Genomic DNA, 25,251 nt, shown 5'->3' on the forward strand with positions numbered 1-25,251 from the left:
GATTAGATTTGGTTTGCCTCGAGGTCGAAGAAGAAATGCTAACTGCTTGAAATTTGAATTGGCTTTTGGTGGGAAAATGAGGTTATATATATGCAAGCTAAAATCATTGAAGGTGGCTGCTGAATGAGAGAGTGTTGCTGAATGTGAGAAGAAATCATTCAAGTTCCCACCAAGAAGAAGAAGGAGAGACTGAGCATGATGAAGAATGGGGTTGAAGTGTTCAATCGACAACAAAGGTATAGAACTGGCAGTGACCATACCGATAGAGAGCAAGTGAAGAAGACTGTAGAGAAGGTAGACATAGAACCATCAGAGTGTAGTACTGGTGGAGAGCAACGGTGTAGCAGAGAGAGAAGAGAACCGGTAAAGTGTATAATGGACAATGAAGGAGAAGAGGTTGAATCGACAAGAGTGTAGTAGAGAGTAAGGTTGCAGTAGTGTGTGGGTTAGCAGAGAATCGACAATGAACTGGATAGAAGATCTAGCAGAGAGGTTTGTAGAAGAGTTACAAAATTCATTTGTAACAAGGCTATTAACTTGTAAATGATTATGTTTTGCAATCATTGAGTTGGAGCTCGGTGCAAGGGTTGTAGCTCCTTCATTTGGTGCCCTAAATCAGAGGTTGGTGCCCTAAACATAGTAATTAGAGATTCATTGTGAGGCTGGATTGGAGCAGTAGACTCCAACAACGTTTCTCACCGAGGTTTTTTCCATCTTGGGTTTTCCTCGTATATGCTAGTGTAATGAGATGTCTCCTTTATGTGTGAGTGCTTTTGAGCTAGTCTCCCCTTTAATCGGTAAGTCAGTTTTCTGTTAGATCAAGTAACCGGTACACTCAAATAGGATAGTTAAAGGGAAAAGTTTGAGAACCACTGATTCACCCCCCTCTCAGTGGTGCATTGTGTCTAACAAAACCCTCTCACCAGTGGTGCATTGTGTCTAACAAAACCCTCTCACCATTTTCAAGCTCATCTATTTATAATCTTGGATTCCCACCAAGAATAGATTCAATCACTGTCGTGTTAGGTTTTACCTTCTCCAACTCGATCCGAATCTGATTTGATTTGATCTGCTTTTCCAGGGATAAGATCTCCATGACATCGATCAATCACCAGCAAAGCTTCACATTCCAATGTGCATTTTCTAAATCTGGAGGTCTGCAAAATGCTTTTCTGCTTTTCTCTGTTATTTGCCACTAATGGCTTTGTTGTTTCCTTCATCAAATGGGTATGAAGATCAAATCTTCTTCCAGGATCAGTTTAGTTGCTTTGCCACCTTGCCTTCCTTGAGCTGCAATCCTCTGGCATCCTTCGTGACTTGCAGGTTCTTCATAAAAGCCGAACCGCTTGCAGATTTGTTACATCAATACACACTCCATCAACCTGTGCAATACCTCCACCTGGCATCCAACTGTCATGCTTGGCAACATCTACCTTTGCTTGGATTCCTATGTCGGTTTGACATTCTCTGTCGACCAAGGTTGATTGCTGACTTATTTCACCTTACTGGTATGACGAACAAACATCCTCTGTACTGGTATCACATCCTCTTTGTTCTGCTCATTAGGTGTTGTGCCTTCATAACAAACAAATAAACTTGATCCCAGTTTGTGCCTTATTGGTAAGCTTGATAGCCAGTAGGCTTGATAACTGGTAGACTTCCTTCTATCTGGCTACTCATATGTGCATTTACCATCACATGTCTTTCTCTTCTTATACCGGTCACCACTTCTTATTTATTGGTGACCTTGCCAAACCAGTTTGACATCAATGACAACTTAATGCCAATAATGCCAACAAAATCATCCACATAAATTTCCATACATTCATGTGAAATGTCTAAAAATATACTTAGCACTACTCTTTGAAAGGTTGCAGGCTCATTGCAGAGACCAAATGGAAGCACTGAATAGGCATAGGTTCCCCATGGGCACTTGAAGGTTGTCTTCTCCTGATCTTCTAGTGCAATTTGTATTTTATTGTAGCCACTGAAACCATCTAGGAAGTAGAAGTATTGTTTTCCTTCTAGTTAATCCAATACTTAATCTATGAAAGGAAGTGAAAAATGATCTTTCTTAGTTGCAGCATTGAGTTCCCTGTAATCAATACAAACTCTCCATTTACCTCCCTTTTTAGGCACAATTACCAAAGGGGACACCCATTGGCTATCCTAGACTGGGTAGATAAATCATGCATCTAAGAGCTTTTGCAACTCTTCCTTCACTATCTCTCTTATTGAAGGGTTAATTCTTCTTTGTGGTTGTCTCACTGGTGCACAATCATCTCTGATATAGATCCTATGAGTGCATAATTTAGGATCAAGACCCTTCATGTCATGGTAACTCCAATAAAATGCCTTCTTATGCTTCTTTAACATGTTTGTCAAAGATAACTATTTCTCTTAGGTAAGTTGTCTATTAATGTTAAGATATTTTCCTTCTGAAACGGGTACTTGTGTAGTCAATTCTATCATGGTTGTCTCACTAACATTTGGCAGTTTTAATTCTCTAGGTAACAATGCGGGCATGGTATCTATTGCTGCAACATGATAAATTGGGAGAAGTATTGGCAAAGGGCTTCCTAAACTAGATACATGATTGGATGCTTCTGCATGAGCCTCATAATGATTTTGGATTATCTGGGATAAAATTTCATCTTCATCGTACTATTGCAAGAAATGGCTTCTATCTATCATCATTAGCTTTGCCACTGAATTAATGTCTTTATCTTTCTCTCCAATATTTGGCCAAATAGGATTGTCCATGTCTTGGGTTGGTTGAGCAGGCAATTAGATTAGAATTTTTTTAGTATTCCTACCATCAGAGATTGTCATATCTTCTAAATGACATCCTATATAAGCATATGTTGTGGCCAACCATGGCCTTCCCAAGATAATAGGATATCCTCCTAGTGTGGCTTTAGGGGAAAGGATCATGAAATTTGTTGGATACTCCCATGAATCAAGAGTAACCATTATATCTTCCACTATACCATCTGGTTTAAGAGTAGAACTATCAGCAAGCTGCACAATTGTAGTAGTGGGTCTTGGATTGACAATATTTAGTTATTGTAGGATAACCTTAGTCATCACATTTATTCTTGCACCTAAGTCTATTAAGGCTTTCTTTATTTGCATATCATTGATGATGACTGCAACTATTGGACTACCTGGGTCAGCATACTTGGGAATAGTTACTTTCCCAAGCATAATGTCTGCCAATTGGCCTACAACATGAACATTAGTGGGATCTTTCGACTTTCTTCCTAGATTTTTGAGACATGCTTCTTTTATTGCTTTTCTATATATTAGGACATCCTTGATGACCTGAAACAAAGGTATCTTGACACATATGTGTTTCAATTGATCTAGAATGTAAAAGGTGGTCTCTTCCTTTTGTTTGACAATTTCCAACCTTTGAGGAAATGGTGGTTCTCGATTAGATAGGGGTGTTGGTTCAGGATCTTTGAATTGTTCTTACTGAGTAGGTGCCTACACTAGATTTGGATGCTCTTCTTCCTCCTCAAGAAGCTCAGTTATGAGAGGAGTGGAAGGAGTAGGCAATGTAGTTCCCGACTGTAGGTGAATATCACCTAAACTCATAGCATATGCAGGGTACAAATTTGGATCAACAAAATAAACCCGTTGTTGTTGTGGTTTATTATTTGGATTAGGTGTGGGTTGAGCTGGCAACTGAGTAGGTTTGGATGGATTAGAATTAGTATTATGAGGGGGAATGATATCTTGTTGTTGAGGCTATGAAGGTGGTTGCATGTAACCAATTTATTGGTTTGGCCATTGTTTTCCGCCCCTCCACTAGGATTTTTTTTGCCAATTCCCTTGGGGCTGCTGCCAATTCCCTCGAGAAGATTGCCATTGAGGTGGTGGATTTTGGTAATTAGGCCAAGTAGTTTGAGTGTTATTCCAATACTGTGGTGGATAACCCCTAAAATTGGGTGGATATTGGTGTTGCCACTGGTTATTAGATGCATTAGAATTTATGTAAGGTCCATTATAAGATAATGGATCAAGTGGCATACCTTGTCTTGGAGGCCATGATCTTCTTTTTGCAACATAGAAGACTTGTTCTTTATCTCCCTCAATCAACTTGAACTCAGGTGGAATTTTCTTGCTATCAACATTGGCTACCATTTTACATTTGCAATCCTTCTTATTCTACCTACAATGAGGGTAGTATTCTGCCAACATTGCTTCTACCTCCCTGTGTTTCCTCTTTACTTGCAAGGTATCCAACTGAGTAGCCATATCATTTATGATATCCTGCTTAAATTTGAAAGCAAATTAGTAATCTCCATCTTTGAGACCCCATTAGTAGATGATTTTCCCATTTGGTAACCTCTTCCTTTCTTGACGACTACTCGGGAGTAGTTCTGGCATATCTTCTTAATGTCGTCCCAAGGAACTTGAGAAATGTCTCCTCCTCTTATGAGATCTAGGGCATTAGTACAATTTTTACTGATTCCCCTGAGGAAAAGCAACTTTTGAAATTCTTGATTAAGAGTATGGTTTGAGGATTTTTGTAGGCAGAATAAGAACCTTGAAATATAATCCTCCAAATTGTCAACTTCCCTTTGGTGCATCCTAAAGATGTCATCTACCCTCATATTACCACTTCTGCAGTATCATATTACCACTTCTATAGTATTATTTGTACTTCTCAAGAAATATTGATTTCATGACATCCCAACTATTGAAAACATCTCTCCCCAAACTCATAAACCATCTTAAGGCCGCTTCCTTCAAAGTAGCAGGGAATAGCTTGAGCATATGAACATCAATGGTGTAGTCATAGCTTCTAGAAAGGACATAAAATTCAAATAGAAAGTTATTTAGATCCTTTGTCACAAGTCCATAAAACTTAGGGAGGACCAAAGTAGGGATATTCTTGAGATTATTATTATCATGCTGATTAGTGATGGGAAATTCAAAAGTGGTTTGGTTAGGCCGATTTTGTGCAACAACAACCATTCTTTCTTAATGAAGTATCAAGGCAAATGGGTTATCAACAGGTTCTTGGTCAGTTGGATCTTCTGGATTATTAAAGTTGGCAAATATATCAACCAAAGGATTTATCTCTTGGTCTTCTGCTTCAGGATGATTGTAGGCTTCCTCAAAATGATTGTCAGGATAAGGGTCGTTAGAAAGAAATCTCCCAAAAGCATCTCTTCTTCTATGATTGAGATTTTGCCAAGATCTAGAGGCAATGGAAAGCACAAATAAGAGAGAACAAAATAGATGAAAAAAATAAATTGTGTTCTATCAAGATGAAAAATATGATCAACTAGATCATCAAGCATTACATACAATGAATATGAGCCTGCCTATATAGGCAAGGCTATATGGATATGTGAGCACACAAACATGACATGTGGCTCAATAAGAAACAAGGGTAGGTAGGAAATAGGTGTGGGTAGGTAGGAGAAACAATATAAATTTCCACATGAGGTGGATCACCCACTGAATGTGGAATGTAACAACAAGATAAGTCCACAAAAGATGGAAATCCTCCTACACACACTATCCCGATGTGGCACAAATACCCAAGTGTCTCATACCCAAACTACTATGAAATGCATTTCCTAAGTAAAATTAAGTAAGGTGTAATAATATCCAAGATGAATAACTATTTACACCAACACTATGCATATAGGATCGACTCAGTATCAGCCAATTCCACACAAAAAAAATTGTGAAAGAATTATGGGCATAACTTATTGAAGTAAGAGAATATTCTAAGAGAAACTTGCAAAAGTATTTACACAAAATAAATTAGAAATGACCCTAAAGAACTTCTTAGTTTGATACCATCCCCGACAATGATGCCAAAAATGTTCACCTTCTTTAATGGTTCAATAACTAAGCCCTTAAAGCTAGAACTCAGAGATTACACATCTACACTAAGTAGCTATCAAACTCATTTTGAAGGTTCATTTAAATTATAAACCCAAGGACATGGGCTTGAAATGGGCCAACACTGTATGTGCACTACGACTCTATTATGACCATCATAACTTAAGCAAAGAACAATGCTGAAATTTGAAATGCCATAAATAACTAATGAAAGACTAAACTTAGATTAACAACTAATCTGAACATGCAAATCTTGAATTCACACCAACCACTGGAATATAATTCCAAACAAATAGACAGTAAACTACTCTGTCCGCTTTATCTGTAGGAACAGACACATAATAGAGTTCAGTAGCTGCAGGAACAGTCAATTGCTGGAACAGTGCTAACTACTGAATGAAGAATAACTACTAAGCTAACTAAACATAGTTCTCACCAAGTGGGGCCCCTTGGGTGAGACTTCCTAGATTAAAACAAGTGTTGGAAACTCAGAATATTGCTTTATTCATCAAATAAAAAAAGCACACAAGATATGACAACATGTTCTTAAACTGTATTCCAAACTAGAAGTAAACTTACAACATTAGAATATTCAATAACCTCCATAAGAGATCATTTAAATTATTATTTATAGAAGAAAAACTACCAAATAATCCTAACTAACTAGGCGAGCAGCTCCACAACATAAGGAGGGCATCATTTATTGAAAGCATGAAAAGAGGAAAGGAGAGCTCATGCATGTGCTTAGATGAGTCAGATAGGAATTCCTCAATGGAGATATAGCGCAACATGCCCCTAAATAGACTCAACTTTTGTACATGATTAGTTAAAAGGTAGTTGCAATAATAAATAGAAAAAGCTCCTCTACGTTGGTTACTCCTTGACTTCTTCAACAACCAGTCAATTGGTAAGAGTCCTGGTCCTTGTTGTAAGCTTCATTATAACACCACTTTCTTAGAATAGACCTGCAAAACACGTTAGCACATACAAACAACCACATTTCCCAAATCATCTCGAAACAACATTCCTTTCAACACATGCAAATTTAACAAATAATTGCATAGCATATGCATAAGTATCACGAATTATTTCAAGGTTAAAATTAAGCCCAAAAGGTAATAGTTTTTAAGGAAATATTATAGTGAATAGTGATATCACAATATCCAAGTCTAAAGTGTTATTCTGGCAGTAAATAAGCTTAAATTGCATAATTAGATATCAAAGAGTGAATACAACTCTAATCTAATCAATATTACTCCTAAATTACAATGAAATAAAGCAAACATCAATTGAATTGAAAAAATAATCTATCTAAGACTCCCTCCATTGAAATAGAAAGGCTTCCATTGCTCTTCTCCATTGTTGTTGATGCAGGTGGCTCTCAGGTATTGCACTTGATTTCTTGCATAAGATACACAACAATATTGAAGACTGTGATTCTTTGTGATTCTCTGATTCTAGAATGAAATGAGCAAAGAGGTTGGATTTATAGATTTTCAACACAAAGGAGGTGAGAAATTGAACTCAAGTGTTGATTGGGAGACAATTGAAATTGATTGATGAGTTAACAGAGTTGATTGATTTGTTAACTCATTTGATTGAGTAGTCAACTAGATTGATTGGAGAGTGAACTGAATAGATGGATTAGTAAACTCATTTGATTGATCAGTAGACTGTATAGATTGGGGAGATGACTGAATTGATAGATTAGAAGACTGAATTGATGGATCAGTCATAAAAAGTTGATTTTGAGTTTAAAAGGATGATTGATGAGTTAACTGATTTGATCAATCAGTTCTGATTTTAGCATGTATTGTAGGAATTTGAAATTGAATTTGATTTTCATTTTCAATTTGGATTTGAATTTGGTCATTCGAATGCTGAAATGCACATGAAATTAACTGAAATTCAAATATGGGGAAAATGTGAATTTGGTGATTTGGAATTACATGAAATTAATTAAAATTCAAATTTGGGGAAATATGAATTTGAGAGAAATGAAATTAATTGGAATTATAATTTGGGGAATTGGAAGGATAATTAATTAATTTAAATGAAATTATTTAAACTTAGGAGATTGAATTAATTAAATAATAAAGATTATTTAACTAAGGAAAAGGTCGTAATTAATTAAATAATTGAGATATGGTTAACTGATTAAAATGATTTGGGAATAGAAATAGAATAATTAGAAGTGTTAAAGGGCGATGATTAGAAGAAATAGTTAGTTTAATTAAATAATTAAAGAATTACTTAATTAAATAGATGAATAATTAGTATAGAATTAATGAGACATTTTTAGGTGTCTACATTTACCCCTCTTTGAAACAATGTCGAAACGACGTTGTTTCAAAGAAAATGAAAATTTTTGCCCTAGTATGCCCGGTGACACTAGGGTATAATGCCCCCTTGAGAGACTGTTTTTGCATTGAAGACATGAATGATCTCTTGAAAGAAGAAGAATGATAGATGAACGATGAAGAATGATTAATTTATGACATGAATGAGTTTGATTATAAAAAAGAAATGGTTGAAGTGATTTGTATATTGATTGAATTGATAGGATTGGATTGATAAAGATAAAGTCTGGTTTCAGGAAGGACACATCCTGTATAAGACAAAATGATCAAAACATCTGGTTTTAGGAAGGATACATCATGTATAAGACTGATCTGTCTGGTTTCAAGAAGGATACATACTGTACAAGACAAAAATAGATGATCACATCTAGTTTTAGGAAGGATACATCTTGTATAAGACAAATAATAGATTAAAATATGATGAAAGTGCAAAATAATTGATTGATAGATAGAATAGTTGATATGAAAAAATGATAGAATTATAGATGAAAAGATTGAAATTAAGTGATGAGAGAGATCATGTTAGAATGATTGGAAGAATTGAAAAGGTTGATTCAAGAAAATATTCTTGATGAGAGAATGATCTGAAGAGACAAATAGCATGATGAGATAAAAAAAAATGAAATAATATGATTGATGATGAATATTCTTCTTGTCTTTATTCATAGTGCAATACATTTTCATCATTGAGCCTTATTATGTAACAATGAAGCTTTGTACACCAGGGTATGAGGAACCAAGATGTAAATATATCTCATTGCAAATAAACAAATACGTAGTAGACATGAAATGAACCCTCCATTCTGGGAATAACGCCAAGGGTCAAGTTATATGTGGCATTCATAAGTTGAATGCTCCTATCACAGACACACACTAGAGTAATTGCCCCAGAACTTCATTGGTTCAAACCACAAACAACAAACAAAGAAAAGGATCATGTCCATCATGACTCCTCTAGTCACTTTTTGGACATCGTTGAGTAGCTAAAAGCAATGATCTTTGTCAATTGATAGTAGATAAAACCAACTAGAACAAAATGCAGCAACCATATTGATTTGTGTCTTCGTGTGATTGCTTGATGTGATTTTGATAATGTCTGGTTTCAGAAGTTTTGGACCCCGTTTAAGATTGACCTATCTGGTTTCGAGTGTACTGATTCTATTTAAGACAAGATATTGATCACGTTGATAGTTTCATAGTGATTCGATAGATTAGACAGTTGATCAACTTGATTGGAGATGTTTTGACAAGATAGTTGTATGCTTTGTTTAACTTCATGCGGAGTGTTTGCTGGATAGCTGCTAAGGATATTTGATTCTTGCGAGACATGTTATTGCAAGTTTTCAATTGATTTTTCCAATGTTTTTGTATTTTTGATGTTTTTTGAATTTTTTGATGTTTTTTGTATTTGATTTTGAATTTTTTGATGTTTTTGTATTTGATTTTGAGTTTTTCGATGTTTTTGGTTGGTTTTGAATTTTTTGATGTTTTTATGCTTTATTAAGGATCGTATTTGAATATTTTTGTTGTGATTTTGATGTTTTCTAATTTTTAATTTTTTCAAGACTTTTTTTGAATGTTTTGGTATTTTTATTGTTTTCAAATGTTTTTGGTATTGATGAAACATGACTTGCCATTAATTAATAAAGATAAGACTAACTTGGACAAAATCCACTAGTCATACTAATCTATGTCATTGTTTTGATTTGTGTGATCATTGATAGGAATGTCTGGTTTCAAAGAGTGAGTACCCCGTATAAGACCAATCTGTCTGGTTTCGAGTGTAACCTTCCTTGTATAAGACATGTTGATGTTTGATAGAATTTGATTGATTAATAAGACATGTGATCAGTTTGATTGTGGACTTTGAGAGTTTGTTTGTTGTTGATTTAATTTGATGGATGGTCCATGCTTTCTTGCTTTGATTTTTTGATGACATTTTGTGACTTTTAGGATTTTTTCAGGACTTTTTGTGAATTTTTTTATTGATTTTTTTCAGGACTTTTTATGATTTTTAGAATTTTTCATTTATGCCCCCAAGTATGTAGACCTATGATGATAACATGGTGATGCATAATGTGGTGGAGACAATGGATGTTTTATATGAGTTATGCAAATGCAGGATGCATGACAAAAATGTAGTTCCTATTCGAACAAGGATGAGTGTGTGTATCTTTCATTCTGAAATGCACTAATTGGATTAAAGGTGTGAAATGTTTTAGAGATAGGAGTTCAATCCATTCTCAAAAGACTTAGACCATCCAACCTAACACACTATGTAACCAATATTTATGAATGGGGTGCGGAAAACCTCTCCATCAATTCTTGAAATTTTGATCTTCTTTTGCCCATGTGTGTGCATTTGAGTTTATTCTGACTCTTATAACCATCAAAAACCCTTGGAATCCTATGTGGCTAGCTACCTGAGTTATTCTGACTTCAAAAGCAACCTAGATAGAGCCTCGCTACCAGCAAGCTTTTAGGGTTCCAATGAGGTTAGGCATTATAATCTCTCAAACATTGCTCCATTGCCAGCAGGCATCCATAGCCCTGATGGAGTTACTTGCATGTGTTAGAATAACCGATGGACAACTGAGAGGGGGGTGAATCAGTTGTCAACATATTATATTAATCAAACCACTTTATAACCTTTAACCAGAGCACATAAACATTGAATACCAGAATAGCAGAAATAGATACCAGTAAGCAATAAAACTTAAGAATGAAATAGAGAATTAACACAATGCAACCATACCACATAACACCATGATTTGTATGTGGAAAACTCAGTAAAGGGAAAAACCACGATGGGAAGCCTACCCATAGTCAGATAATACTTCTGCAGAAAGTATGTGATACAATAAGGGGCTTGCACATGCAGGAAGGCACACTGCCTATAACATACTGCTCATTACAAATGAGTCTCAGTGACTACAGAGAGGTTATAACCACCTTAATATAATTGGATAACAATCCAGAAGAATGAACTGCCAATGATAGCATCTACTATGCCTGATTACAGTCTTGATTAAGCTCAATACCGGAGGCCTTTGACCTCTTACATAAACCCAATTTGATCACCTATGATTGACAATATCTACTTCTCATATGATATTTCATTCCATAACCATTGACACCACCACTGATCTATAATGAGATCTTACATCAAAATATACAAACCCTAAGGTCTAAACCAATTAGGTCAGCCACCTAAAAGATATTACAATAAGATCATTACATACATCCACATTACAATGATATGCCATGTCGGCTTTAGACCAAAACAACATTAACCAATCCATAAATCATCCCAGTAACGTGTAGAGAACACGTAACATGATACCGGTTCATAACCTGGACCCAAATAGATCCACCATGCCAAAGTGATGTCTCCAATCAGTCAAGGCACAAACAAAGATGACCTTTTGCATCATGAATTCCATCTAGAAGCCGTACCAACACCACTTATGCATCTTGTCAAAGATTCTCAGTAAAAGCTCTGCCATTAAAACCTTAAACCCTTACCGGTATAGGCTTACTAGAGTGTATGATAGCATCCGATCATCAAGTCAATACCAACTGACCAAAACATACTCCAAAAACATCAAACCAAATATATTCCATTGATCCAAACATGTCGGTAGTATCCAACTGATAGTCCCTTCTGCCGGTAACACTAGTTCTTCTACTGGTAACCAAAATCTGTCTACCACTAACCAATCATAGAAACTAGTGTTGACATCAATGATAAAACATCAATGCAACACATAATCAATTCCTTCATATTGCCAACATTATGTTCCCATAGTCAAGATTTTTTTGTTGCACTTGTATGCGTGATATTTTAGTAATATATCATTTTTTTTAATTTTCCTTAAGATTGACGTAACACTTTTTTCTTGCCTTGACTTGTAAGTAATGAAAGCTACTTGGGTATGACAATTACAACGATGTTGAAGTAGAATATTGGATTTTTCACTAGCCACATGACCAAATAGGTATCTGTAATGACTTAGAGCTATTGATTAATGTGTGAGATATAACAATTGATAGATTTTGGGTAACAAGACTTGATAAGGAAACTTCTACCCAACCAAGGATAAAGCTAAATCACAATGTGACGTTGAAGATGAATGACTAAAGGCCTCCTAAAGAATTCATGAACAAGTATCTAGGAAATGAGACAACCTTCGTTCCTTTCTGTGCAGACAGGTGAATAACTCAGAGAATCATCATGTTTTTATTGATGCAACTATATGAGAAAGCAATAATGATATGCAACTTTATGTTGTGCAATGCTGATATGCAAGCAACTATGATGTACTCTGAAATGGAGATATGCAATGCACTAAAGAAATATGCAAATGCAGTACTGAAAATTGAAATGAACCCACCCTTAGATATAATATCTTTTTAGGTGCATGTTGTTATTGAGTTCATATGAACTCTGTGTAGATAATTCATTGGTCTTTGTTTAAAGAGTTGGATGAACCTGTCTTTTTCAATAGGATATGCAGCTGAGAGTCTTTCATATACAATTTATGTTATAGCCTCCTTATTTTCAAACTAATTCAGCTTTGGTAGACCTTCTTGCCCCCAATTTTTCAAGTGTGGGTGTATGAGTCAAATAGATTTTGGTTTCAAAGTTGTGAATGAGAAGGTGTTATGCCTATTTTTATTGATGCACATGAAGAGTATGATGAAACAATTTGGGTGTTGATTTCATTAGCTAGTGTTATGCTTGTGCTTGAAGAAGATGATGTCCATACAATTGTTGACAAGTTGTCCTGTGTAGTATGATTTGGATTGGTGATTTCAATGATAAGGGGTTCATGAAAAACTTGTGTATTGTAATCATGAGGTAGACTAGGAGAAATGATAATGGGATCTTGTTTAGGAGGTGGATGTTGGATGATACTTGAAAGAACATCTTGCTCTTGCGAAACAAGGGTGTTATTATGAGTGGAATATAAAAGAATGAGGGGATCATCATAAGATTCTTGGTCGATTGGATCTTGATTGAAAATTGGGTATGATGAAAAGGTTTGTTCTTGATCTTGATTTATTTCATGATTGATTTCTTCTAATTTTGGATTGTCCTCCTGACATGGGGAAGGAGTTTGGATATTCATGGTAGATTCTTGGAAGGTTTCAACCTTTTGACATGATGAGGAAGTATCTTGAATGAGACTCTCTGAATCATGACTTGGATTTGATTGGATTTGTGATATGGATAGCCCTTGGGAGATTGTGTTCTTGGAAAGAGATGACATGGATTGGTCTTGTGTGACTTTAGGGGATGATGAAATGGTGGATAGATATGGTTGATTTGGACTTTGGTTGAAAGGGATTTGGTTTTGGTTGAAAGGAGTATGATTTTGGGTGAAAGAGGTTTGATTTGGTTGAATTAATTTTGATTTGGACTTTGGTTGAAAGGGGTTTGATTTTGGTTGAAAGGGGTTTGATTTTGGTTGAAAGAGGTTTGAATGTTGGGTTGGTGTGAATTTTTATTTGGACTTTGATTGAATGGGGTTTGATTTTGGTTGAAAGAGGTACTTTGAGTGTTATGTTGGTGTGAATTTTGATTTGGACTTTGGTTGAAAAGGATTTGGTTTTGGTTGAAAGAAGTTTGAATGTTGGGTTGGTGTGAATTTTGATTTGGACTTTGATTGAACGGGGTTTGATTTTGGTTGAAAGAGGTACTTTGAGTGTTGGGTTGGTGTGAATTTTGATTTGGACTTTGGTTGAAAGGAGTTTGAATGTTGGGTTGATATGATTGGTATGATAGATATGCTGGGTTGAAAGAAGGTTGACATGACTCTAATGTTGGTTGAACTAAGGTAGGAATGATTTTGTTGAAGATTGAAGGTTGGCATGTTTCAATGGTCTCACAAGAAGAAGAAGGTTGGCCTGATAATGATTCCCTTGTGGTTATCACCTCCCTCATCATATTTTCTAACTAGCTCCTATGGTTGCTAGGACTAGTCATGTCTCTCATTTGTTGTTGCAAAATATTGATTTGTTGAGATAATGTTTCTATGGATGGAAATGGAATAGGAATGGAAGGGATGAATTCTTCACCTTCCCTACAAAATACATACCACCAATCCATGATGTTTTCTTGATTGCTTTGAGCCTAATATCACAACATGTAAGATGTTTTCTCCATTTCTAGAACGTTGCAATGTTTGATTGATCTTGACAAGCTTGTTTGCTGCGAGGTTTTGATCTTGTTGATATTAAAACTTGACTTTGTTGAGGGGTTTGATCTTGTTGATGTTGAAACTTGACTTTGTTAAGGGATTTGATCTTGCTGATGTTGAAACTTGACTTTGTTAAGGGATTTGATATTGTTGATGTTTTTGATAAAAAAATGGTTGAGATTCCACTTTGTTTTTGGTATTTATTATAATGTTTAAATGTAGCAAAGGACACAACAGGTACATCAAAGAGAATAATACCATGAAAAGAACACTTGTTTAAGGATTTTTTTTTTCAAATTCCCATGAATGTTGGGATCTTTCTCAAGATCTCATTTTGTTTTTGTTGTATTTGGGCAATTCGATAGCATATCAAGCAGACTCTCCTAAGGTCAAAACCTCACAAGTATTACCACATCCCACATCTTGATACCCCGTCAGCTCAAACAACCATGTCACACCCTAAGGTGCGCCCATTGTTTTCGCCTTTTTCCAAAAATTAGACCAAAGAAGATTGCTCCTCAATTGGCCCGTTATCCTGGGAGATATATGGTGAGTGTCTTGGGGGTAGATTCTTCCCCACCCTTGCACTGTGATAAAATAAGTGTTTGGTTACTGACTCAGCTAGACTTCTAATTTCTATGGCGTTTAGACAAGGTTTTGTTCGAGTGGTCACAATCAGCAACATTTTACACTCTGTTGAGGGAGGTCTCCTAGTCTGTAGAGGCTACGCTCTACAGATTTTAACATGTTGTATAGGCACTGAGGGAGGCATAACATCGTTATGACATCATGTAACACTCATCGCATATGATTTTCATCACATACACATTTATTTATAGTGGCTTGGATTACTTGGCTTTAGCCGTTTCCACTTAGGTCGTTGCCCTCTCACCGACCTTAATGGCGCCCTAAGGGCAACTCGGGAGGGTAGGCCTTCTAAAGGACTTAATTGCAAAAAATAAATGAGAGCATAACAAAAGAGAGTCTGGCTTTTTGATCACCCATTGAAGGGGAGAGCATAATACCTATCCCTTCGAAGACATGAAAAACAAAATTTCTTTTTATCCTTCCATTGCAATGATTTTCTATTCTAAGTGGAGATGTTGCTCCACACAGACATGGTGTTCATTTTTAACCTTCATAGAAATTTGTAAAAGAATAGGAAAGAATTTGATTTTGTTCTTTTTAAAAGCACCAAAAGGAGTTCTCTACTCTAACCCTGCATAGAAAATAATGTTAGTAGACACATGGTGGGCTAACTAACCTAATTTCCTTTGGTTACAAAAAATTTGCTTCTGTGTTTATCAATGATCTGTTATAAAACATAACACTAAAAGACTAGAATTTGAGAAAAATGAAAGAATACAGAGTTTTTTTTTTATTATTTTTCAATTTTTTATTTGTGTTTTTTTTTACATGAGGAACTTGCTAAAAATGGAAACTACCAAAAATATTAAATTTTTAGAAACAAAAACTTGCCAAAAATGAAAACTTTCAAAAATGGAAACCTGCCAAAAATGGAAACTTTCCAGAAATGGAAACCTTCCAAAAATAGAAAATTTCCAAAAATGAAAAACCTACAAAAAATGGAAACTTTTTAGAAACGGAAACTTGCCAAAAATGGAAACTTTCTAGAAGTGGAAACCTACCAAAAACATAAAATTTTCAGAAATGGAAACCTGCAAAAACAGAAACTTTCCAAAAATGAAAACTTGCCAAAAATGAAAACTTTCCACAAATGGAAACCTGCCAAAAGTGAAAACTTTCCAAAAATAGAAATCTGCCAAAAATAGAAACTTTCAAAAAATGGAAACCTGCCAAAAACAAAAAAAATTTAAAAAACGAAAAACCTGTCAAAAATAGAAACTTTCTAGAAACAGAAACCTGCCAAAAATGGAAAATTTCTAGAAATGGAAACCTGCCAAAAACAGAAACCTGTCAGAAATGGAAACTTTCCAGAAATGGAAACCTACCAAAAATGGAAACTTGCAGGCATACATAAAATTTTAAATTATTGTTAGTTCACGTCGGGTTCACCAAATGTTATCTAGGCAGTAAATAAGCATAAATTGCATAATCAGATATCAAAGAGTGAATCACAACTCTAATCTAATCAATATTACTCCTAAATTACAATGAAATAAAGCTAATATCAATTGAATTGAAAGAATAATCTATCTAAGACTCCCTCAATTGAAATAACAAGGCTTCCATTGCTTTTCTCCATTGTTGTTGATGTAGGTGGCTCTCAGGTATTGCACTTGATTTCCTGCATAAGATAGACAATAATATTGAAGACTGTCATTCTTTATGATTCTCTAATTCTAGAATGAAATGAGCAAAGAGGTTGAATTTATAAATTTTCAACACAAAGGAGGTGAGCAATTGAACTCAAGTGTTGATTGGGAGATAACTGAAATTGATCGATCAGTTAACAGAGTCGATTGATTTGTTAACTCATTTGATTGAGCAGTCAACTAGATTGATTGGAGAGTGAACTGAATAGATGGATTAGTAGACTAATTTGATTGATTAGTAGATTGAATAGATTGGGGAGATGACTGAATTGATAGATTAGAAGATTGAATTTATGGATCAATCATAAAAAGTTGATTTTGAGTTTAAAAGGATGATTGATGAGTTAACTAAGTTAACTGATTTGATCAATCAGTTCTGATTTTAGCATGTGTTGTAGGAATTTGAAATTGAATTTGATTTTCATTTTCAATTTGGATTTGAATTTGATCATTCAAATGCTGAAATGCACATGAAATTAATTGAAATTCAGATTTGGGGAAAATGTGAATTTGGTGATTTGGAATTAGATGAAATTAATTGAAATTCGAATTTGGGGAAATATGAATTTGAGAGAAATGAAATTAATTGGAATTATAATTTGGGGAATTGGAAGGATAATTAATTAATTAAATAGTTTAAATGAAATTATTTAAACTTAGGAGATTGATTTATTTAAATAATAAAGATTATTTAACTAAGGAAAAGGTCGTAATTAATTAAATAATTGATATTTAATTGATAATTGAGACATGGTTAACTAATTAAAATGATTTGAGAATAGAAATAGGATAATTAGAACTATTAAAGGGCAATGATTAGAAGAAATAGTTAGTTTAGTCAAATAATTAAAGAATACTTAATTAAATAGATGAATAATTAGTATAGAATTAATGAGACATTTTTAGGTGTCTACATAAAGTATTATCATAAATAACATAATAAACCCTTAGACAACATGACTATAAACTTGTCTCATCAATCACCCTGAATCATCTCACTGATAGGGAGTCTTTTTTCCTCAGCACAATAGACTTAACCACATAATTCTTCTTGTTAGGGTCAATAGTCGGCGTCAAGTTACTCATTTTTGGGTCAACATTATGTTCAAATGAGACATGATTGATTTCCATTCCCTTGCCCTGAGGATTTCTCAGTTTTTCGATGACAAGTTGTTGCGCATTTTTCTTCTTGCTCTTCCGATTCTTTTGGAGAGGAGCAAAATTTGAGTGTTTGTCCTTATCCTCTCTAATTTGGGAGAGTGACATGGATATAGAAGAGTGCAGAGGAGGGTCCGTGTTGAAATCCCTAAATTTGGTTGACGCCTCAAATGTTAGAGGATTATCAGACAATTTTGTAATAGCCTCTATAACAAAATTCTTTGAGTCATTAAGTTTAGAAATAAGCGGGGAGTTATTATTTCCTACATTGTTGGAGATATCATAGGAGGACTCCATAGGTTTATTGCCAGTAGGGTCAATTTTTTTTTTTTGTTTAACAAGAATCAGATAGTTTCTCTAGATGTGTCCTTTATGCCTGCATAAGAAACATGCATTTATTCCACCCACAGCTTCAATCATACAGAGAACGAGATCATTGTCCAGATTAATTTCAATGAAACTAGGGAGGTCCATCAGGGAGTGGGTGTTGTCCACTCTTAGGACACGACCAATAGAAGCAAGCCTTTTCAAAATAAACCTCCAAAGCAGGGGTGGAAGGTTTTTGATAACAATCCATCTAGGGCATGACAAGGCAAGAACCTCGTCACAGAAAGCGTCGAGAGACCATCTTAGGTCTCGAAATGTGCATTTACCAATATAACAAAATTGCTTGTCCACAACCACTGACCGAGACATCATCATTGAAAAAATAATAAACAAACCTTTTTGAATGATTTGACAAAATGAAATATGCAACTCTAATTTCTTAATCTAGATATTTTTAAGTCATTCATCCATATATTTTTGAGCCGGACAAATAGAATCATCTGTGGTTGCTAAATAAATGGCAACATATCTAAGCCTATCTTTTTCATAGTTAATAGCTTTGCACATATTATAATTAGGAGTAACGAAGAGAGTATTCAAACCAGGGGCAGAGCACTTACCCTTTCCTCCCTCAACTCCATCATTACCTGAAGAAGTGTTCAAAACCCTAAACTCAAAGGAAGTCGAATCAACGATTGGAAATGACAAAGCATCCATAAGAGATGCCTTAAAAGATTTAGGTTTATCTATAGCAGTGGCAGGAGAAACCTCCATCAACTTGTTCAACATTAATGTTCCAGTGTCTAGAATGTCGTCCATAATAACACATACGTACAACACAATGAGGTGACCAAAGCAAAAATAAAGAGAAATAAATGCAATATTCTCAAAGAAAACAAAAAACCCTTACCTGCGTGGAGGGCCATATGCGCTCCTCCACAATCCAAGAGCCACGACCCCTGCACGTATGTGGGGTAGAACCCCTAGAAATGACTAGAGTTGCAAAACATCTTTTTGTATAGCTAATAGCCAATATTAATATATATTATATTTATTTATTTATTAAATTAAGATAATGATATAATTTTATAATAAAGAATAGTATAGTATTAATAATAGCATTAGAACCCTATCTCTATCTCAATATTAATTGTTTAATTTATGGATAGGGTTAAATTATGGTTAGGGTTCAAGTTATACAATAATTAGCATTATGGATCTCAAGCACAATTAGGGTTAATTTTAGGTTAGTCTTAGGGTTGAATTAGAGGGAACTGTTAGAGTTAGGGTTAAGGTTAGTGATGCACGAGCATCCCCGGTTCATAGCCATCTTGCATCAACCAAAAATATTTCCTTTTTGTTTTGCTTTCTATTTGCAGTTTCAACATTTCTTTCTGTGTGTCCCAGATTTGGCTCACTGGAACTTGTGGAGTTGGATTTTTCTTGAAGACTTGATCATGTTCCTTATTCCCAAACAATGGAGCATTTGGATCATTTTCTAGCAAGTTATATCTACCGGTTTTTGAGACAGTTTTCTATTACCAGTTGCTTGGACCTATTTGCATTGGTGATCTATCAGATCCCTTCCATATCTTGTGGATCCCTGAGCATTGATTCTGATGTTCCTTAGCATGTGGCTGACCTTTTCTTGTGATCTACGCTTCATCCTTTTGATTTTCTAGAGGAATTTCTTTCGTGGAGGCTGACCTTGTTGGTTTTGCACGTTAGGTCTTATTCTTTGGGTTTTGATTCCTTTTTAGGCCGATCGGATCTCCTTGGATCATATAAATAATTATAATATAGCATTAGAATGTAATCAAGAAGTTAGACTGAGCATAGAAGATAGATCTTAAGATTTGAGCTCCCGGTTGTGACCTTTCTATATTTTGAGAATGTTTTAGCAGGCCTATGAGCCGATTTCTATAACCCGGTTGTTACCGGTTGGTTGTAAGCAGTTTTCATGATATAATTCAATCTATTTTGCATTTCCTCCATCATGTCCCTGTGTTTCCATTGTGTCTACTCTTGCTGACTGGTATGGATTGATCTCTTTGAGGTCCCTCCTAGCCGATGACTGCTTCAAGTGGCATCAAAGCGAGATTTTGTTTCAAAGATTGTGTTGTCCTGAGAATTTTGTTGTAGGGTGGTAGACTATGGATCCGACCTAGAGTTGTAGAGGACTGGTGTAAAGATGATGCAAAGAGGAACTAAGAATGGTGGAGATCATGGGAATACAGACCATGCTATGATGGAAATGTTGCGAGGAATAACAACCCGGTTGGAAGCCAAGGAGACAGCCCAGAGAAGAGGCCAACACATTGAAGATGTAAGTGAAGATGAAGGAGAAGAAGTCCTGATAGAAAAAGTAAACCCACCGATGGTTGATCTGGATGAGGAAAGTTTTTTGAGGGTTTTAAGTAGGGAAAATACTAAACCTCATTTTACCCCACTGGTATATGATGGAAATTTGGATTCAGATGAATTGATGGATTGGATCTCGAAGATGGAGAAATATTTTGATTTTGAAAACACTACAAAAGAAAGGAAGGTGAAATATGTATGTACCCAGTTGAAAAGTCATGCATCTCTTTGGTGGGAGAATTTGTAGGTTGATAGACAAAGAAGAGGTAAAGAGAAGATCAAGACATGGGATCAGATGATTGCTAAGTTGAAATCAAAATTTATGCTAGCTGATTATCAAGTGAATTTGTTCCAGAAGTTGCAGAATTTGAAACAAAAGGAATCTAGTGTGAAGGAATACACCAAAGCATTTTACAAGTTGAATATTAGATCGAGACATGTTGATGATGAAGTTGAACAAGTTGCAAGATATTTGAATGGATTGCGGGTGTCTATACAAGATGAACTCAGTTTGACCAAATTACAGAGTGTTGAAGAGGCTTACCAATATGCCCTGAAGACAAAAGAGAAGCTAAACAAAACACATGAGCAGAGGCAGAGGAAGAGGATATACTGGGAGTAGAGGAATATGTATAGATCGGGACAAGGACAAAGAAGTGAACAAAGAAGGTAATTTATACCAAAAAGATGATAGAAATTTCTATCAGAGGATAGAACCAGATGGCTACCAAAATGAGAATTTTGGAAGAGATGACAGAAGATAAGACAAGAGGGTATTTAGAGGAACTTTCTATAAGTGTGGAGGAGAGTGACAGTATTAGGATTTGAGGAATTGAAGACCTTGTATGATGATGACCCGGATTTTGCAGAATCTTGGAGAGCGTGTAGAGAACGGGTTACGATAGATAGAAGAAAGTGGCTGGATTACTTCATTCAAGGTGTGATGTTATTTAGAGGAATATAATTGTTCATGCCTAAGAGTTCTATGAGGGAGAATCTGATAAAGGAGAAACACAGTGGAGGATTAGTCGGACATTTTGGTATTGACAAAACAGTAGCATTACTTTTGGCCCCAACTTCATAAGGATGTTAGGAAATATGTGTCAAGTTACAAAGGGTAGTAGTCAGAATGTGGGATTGTATAAACCTTTGACAGTACCGGTAAGACCTTGGGAGGATATAAGAATGTATTTCATACTTGGATTGCCTAAAACACCAAGAGGGAATGATTCTATATTTGTGGTAGTAGATATATTCTCGAAGATGGCTCATTTCATACCTTGTAAGAAGATATCAGATGCATTACATGTAGCAGACCTATTTTTCAAGGAAGTAGTGAGATTGCATAGATTACCTAAGAGCATAGTTTCAGACAGAGACACTAATTTTGTTGGTTATTTTTGGAGAGCACTTTGGAAGAAGATGAAGTCAGATTTGAAGTTCAGTTCTACTTTTCATCCACAAACTGATGGATAGATAGAAGTAGTTAACCAGAGCTTGGGAAATTTGTTGAGATGTTTAGTTGGAGATAAAACCAGAAGTTGGGATTTGATTCTTGCACAAGAAGAGTTTTCCTACAATAATCCAGTAAACAAGAGTACCAGAAGAACACCTTTTGAGATTTTTACTAGAGTACACCCTAGAGGTATATCAAAATTAAGAGATACTAGCAGTGAGGACCGGAGAAGTTCAGAAGCAGAAAAATTTGTAGATCACATGAAGGACTTACATATTCAAGTTAAGCAACATCTGGAGGACATGAACAAGAATTATAAAGAGAAGGAAAATGAGAAGAGGAGACATAAGGAATTTGAAGTTGGTGATGAAGTGATGGTGTATCTAAGAAAAGAAAGATTCCTGGCTGGAACTTATAACAAGTTGTAGATGAGAAAGTTTGGACCTTGTAGGATTTTGAGAAAGTTTAGTTCTGGGAATGCATATGAAGTGGAGTTACCAGATAGTCTGATTATTTCACCTGTGTTTAACATTTCAGATCTTCATCAGTATCATGAACCAGAATTCAGTGAGGACAGTACTGCAGACTTGGAGAAACAATTGCCTTGAAAGGAACCAGATCAGATTGAAGACATTTTGGACAGTAGGATTGGGCGTAGTACCCGGACCAGTCAGTATAAGGTGTATCTCATGAAGTGGAAGGAAAGACCAGTTGAAGATTCATCTTGGATTTCTTAGGTAGAGGTAGACTTCCTTGGTTTTCCTCTGACCCTAGCAAAGTGTGAGACTCACTTTTTTTCAACAACCCTGGATGTCTGATGCAGGAGCATCCTCGATTCATAGCAATCTTGCATCAACCAAAATTATTTCCTTTCTAATTGCAATTTCAACATTTATTTCTGTGCATCCCAGATTTGGCTCACCAGAACCTGTGGAGATGGATTTTTCTTGAAGACTTGATCATCTTCCTTATTCCCAAACCATGGAGCATTTGGATCATTTTCTGGCAAGTTATCGCTATCGGTTTCCGAGACAATTTTCTGTTACCGGTTGCCTCAACCTTTTTGTATTGGTGATCTACCAGATCCCTTATGTAGCTTGCATAACCCTGAGCATTGATTCCAATGTTCCTTAGCATGTGGCCGAACTTTTCCCATGATCTACGCTTCATCATTTGGATTTTACAGAGGGAATTTCTTTGGCAGAGGCCGACCTTGTTGGTTTTGCACGTTAGGTCTTGTTCTTTAGGATTTGATTCCTTTTTGGGCCGACCGGATCCCCTTGGATCGTATAAATCATTGTAATAGAGAATTAGAATATAATCAAGAAGTTATACTAAGCATAGAAGATAGATCTCAAGATTTGAGGTCCCAGTTGTGACCCGTTATGTATTTTGAGCATGTTTTAGCAGGCCTATGAGCCGGTTTCTGTAACCCGATTGTTATCGGTTGGTTGTAAGTAGTTTTCATGATATAATTCAATCTATTATGCATTGCCTCCATCATGTCCTTGTGTTTCTATTGTGTCTACTCTTGCTAACTGGTATGGACTGATCTCTTTGAAGTCCCTCCTAGCTAGTGACTGCTTCAAGTGGTATACCAAAAATATTTCCTTTCTATTTTGCTTTCTGTTTGCAGTTTCAACATTTATTTCCATGTGTCCCGGATTTGGCTCATCGGAACCTGTGGAGTTGGATTTTTCTTGAAGGCTAGATCATCTTCCTTATTCCCAAACCATGGAGCATTTAGATTATTTTATAGCAAGTTATCGCTATCGGTTTCCGAGATAGTCTTTTGTTACCGGTTGCCTGGACCTATTTGCATTGGTGATCTACCAGATCCATTCCGTAGCTTGCGGAGCCCTGAGAATTGATTATGATGTTCCTTAGCACGTGGTTGACATTTTCCCATGATCTATGCTTCATCCTTTGGATTTTTTGGAGGAATTTCTTTGGCAGAGGCCGACCTTGTTGGTTTTGCATGTTAGGTCTTGTTCTTTGGGTTTTGATTCCTTTTTGAACTGATCGGATCCCCTTGGATCATATAAATAATTGTAATAAAGCATTATAATGTAATCAAGAAGTTAGACTAAGCATAGAAGATGGATCTTAAGAATTGAGGTCCCGGTTGTGACCTGTTCTGTATTTTGAGCATCTTTTAGCAGGCCTGTGAGCCAGTTTCTGTAACCCGATTGTTACCGATTGGTTGTAAGTAATTTTCATGATATAATTCAATTTGTTCTGCATTGCCTCCATCATGTCCCTATGTTTTTGTTGTGTCTACTATTGCTGACCGGTATGGACTGATTTCTTTGAGGTCCCTCCTAGTCAGTGACTGCTTCAGTTAGAGCTAATTACAGTTAGGGTTCAATTATGGTTAGGGTTTGATTATGGTTAGATTAGGGTTGAAGTTGGAGGTAGGGCCTAATTATGGTTAGATGAGGGTTTAATTATGGTTAATGTTAGGGTTTGGTATGGTTAAGGTTTGATTATGGTTAGGGTTTAATTATGGTAAGATTAGGGTTTAATTTGGAGATAGGGTTTAATTCTAGTTATGATTAGGGTTTGGGTTTTATTAGGATTAGGATTTGGTATGGTTAAGAATTTTAGGGTTTAATTATGGTAGGATTAGGGTTTAATTTGGAGGTAGGATTGAATTCTAGGGTTAGAGTTAAGTTTAGGGTTAGGTTATGGTTAGGTTTCAATTATGCTAAGATTAGGTTTAAGGTTGAGGTTAGACTACTATTAGGGTTATTATTCTAGGACAGTGCTAGGAGTAAGGTTTAAGGTTTAATTAGAATTAGTGTTAGGGTTAATATTATAATTATATTAGAAATTTATTATGGTTAGAGTTAGTGTTAGGATTCAAAGAGGGTTAAGATTTAAGGATAAAGCATGGTGTTAGGGTTAAGTTTCTACAATAAAGCTTGGTTTTAAAGTTTGGGTTAAGGTTTGATTATGGTCACAAGTTACATTAGCATAATTATTCAATTAGGGTTAAGGTTCAATTAGGTTTAGATTAGGGATAGGGTCAAGGTTAGGTTGGGTTTAGGGTTAAGGGTTAGGGTTCAGGTTCAAGATAGGGTTTAATAATGGTTAGGATTAATTTATGGGATAGGTTATCATAAGCATTCATTTATGTATTTAGATTAAGGTTGGAGTTAAGGTTAGGATAGGTTAGGGTTAGGGTTAATGTTAAGTTACAATTAAAGTTACTATTGTGG

The sequence above is a fragment of the Cryptomeria japonica genome, chromosome 8 (genome assembly GCF_030272615.1).
Source record: "Cryptomeria japonica chromosome 8, Sugi_1.0, whole genome shotgun sequence".
NCBI classification, from domain to species: Eukaryota; Viridiplantae; Streptophyta; class Pinopsida; order Cupressales; family Cupressaceae; genus Cryptomeria; species Cryptomeria japonica.